The sequence below is a fragment of the Apium graveolens genome, unplaced genomic scaffold (assembly GCF_009905375.1).
Source record: "Apium graveolens cultivar Ventura unplaced genomic scaffold, ASM990537v1 ctg2813, whole genome shotgun sequence".
In the NCBI taxonomy this organism is placed as follows: Eukaryota; Viridiplantae; Streptophyta; class Magnoliopsida; order Apiales; family Apiaceae; genus Apium; species Apium graveolens.
This window is the reverse complement of record NW_027417810.1, coordinates 39,748-41,929: the sequence shown is the minus strand read 5'-3', so window position 1 is coordinate 41,929 and position 2,182 is coordinate 39,748. Positions and strand designations below refer to the sequence as shown.

The following is a 2,182-nucleotide window of genomic DNA, read 5'->3' as shown; positions in this document are numbered from 1 at the left end:
TAGACAACGCCTTTAGTTGAGCAGTGATAGCTGTAGCTGTATCCACTTCAAGAACTCCTGCTACCTTGCCCTGTGGATATCTCTGGGTTGGATACTGATATTCATTAGCAGCCATCAGTTCAATTAGATCATAAGCTTCCTTATAGCTCTTTGCCCATTATGCTCCGCCTGATGCTGCATCGAGCATGGGTCTGGACTGTGCTCCCAACCCATTATAAAAACAAGTGATGATCATCCAATCAGGAATTCCATGATGAGGACACTTCCTAAGCATCTCCTTGTAGCGCTCCCAAGCTTCACTTAGCGATTCTCCCGTTTGCTGTGCAAATTGAGTAATAGCATTCCTGAGTGCAGCTGTCTTCGCCATAGGGAAGAATTTAGTAAGAAACTTCTGAGCAAGATCTTCCCAAGTAGTAATCGAACCAGCTGGTAGAGAGTGTAACCAGCTCTTAGCCTTGTCCTTCAGAGAGAATGGGAACAGTCTCAGCTTCACAGCATCTTCAGAAACACCGTTGAACTTGAAGGTGTCGCATATTTCAATGAAATCCCTAATGTGTGTATTGGGATCTTCCGTTGGAGAACCCCCAAACTGGACTGAAGTCTGTACCCATTGAATTATGCCAGGCTTGATCTCAAAGGTATTAGCTGTGATAGCTGGCCGGACAATACTAGATTGAATGTCATTGATCTTGGGTTGAGAAAAATCCATCAAGGCTTTCGTTCGTGCTGCTGGATCTCCCATTGTAATGAGTACCTGAAACACAAACAAATAAACCGTGAAAGTAAAAGAATCCGAGTCAGTGAACTTTAACGACCACTGATGACAAACACATAAACTAAAAATTAACATCGAGTCCCCGGCAGCGGCGCCAAAAACTTGTTAGGGCGAAAATACGCGCTAATATTCACGCAAGTATACGCGTTCGCAAATAGTATAAGATATAAATCAGATTCGTTCCCACAGAGACTGGTTTAGGTTAAGTTCAATTTATGCACCTATGCAACAATGTATGGTTATCGCTCAATGCTAAGACAAATAACAAATTGAGTTTTTATTAAACTAAGAGATTATACTAAATAACATTAACTAAGAGAATTGAGGTTGAATTACTATATATGACAAACATGGGATCCTAACTTCATTAAATACTTCGTTCAATAGCCTTCTCGTTCTTAACCTTAGCATGTGATGGTGATGACGCTAATCAGATAACACGAAACTGATAAACGCCAACTTTCATTGCACGAGTACCATTCTACCAGACATCCACAAAAGAGATAGAAGCTGAATAGGCACCAATTATATTGAGACCCTATATGTCTATAGAATTTGACAACATAATGGTTTAAACACAAGTTATCTATCTTGATTACATAGGGCAAGTAAAACGGTTAGAGTTACCTACGAATCATGTATACACATACAAGAACCTATGCTAGCATGGCAAGTTCTAAACCTCTATATTCACTGTCGCTTCAATAGAGATTAACACGCTATCTTATATGTTAGCTACGCACATAAGATGAATAAGCACAACCAATACTAGGATATCAATCAATCACCACACACCAAGATATCGAAACAATTAACTATTGAAATCCATAAGTCAATCCGCTAGAATCCCATGACAACGATTAGCCCATAATCGAACTCATCGTCACCATGGGTTCCAATGAAAGCATGGTATAAACAAGGTCTTAATAAACTAAATAATAATCAAAGTACGAATAAACGAGATCTAGGTTCAACAAGAACGAAAACGAGCATCCAAAGTTACAACTAATTCAAAGAATCACAAGTTGAAAACAAGATCTTCTTTTTCGGAGTTGTTCTGTGCTTCTAGGCCTTCTCCTTGGTATCCCAATCTTCCCGGATGATGAAAACCCTTTTTTTTAAGTATATATACGCCCCTAGTGGACCTGGGCCCTTAAAATCATCAAATTCTACTCAAAAAAGGCCTTTTCAGCGAAATCAGCGACCAGCCGCGCCCTGAGCGGCCGCTCAGCTCTCCTGAGCGGGCGCTCAGCTCTGCTGAGCGGGCGCTCAGCTACTGACTGGAAAAAATATTCTGATGAATCTTGTTTTGACCATAACTTGAGTTCTACTCGTCAGAATTAGGCGATTCAACTGCCCACGCGAAGCTATTGAGATTCTCTACAACTTGACAATGTCCTTGGCTTC

At 40.7% G+C, this 2,182-nt stretch overlaps 1 non-coding gene across 1 annotated transcript; it reads left to right on the top strand.

The window, feature by feature from the left end:
- The first annotated feature begins 245 nt into the window (after positions 1-245).
- On the top strand, positions 246-352 carry LOC141700720 (small nucleolar RNA R71). Its single transcript, XR_012566472.1, has one exon. It is a non-coding gene; the product is annotated as a small nucleolar RNA R71 (small nucleolar RNA).
- The last annotated feature ends 1,830 nt before the right edge of the window (positions 353-2,182 follow it).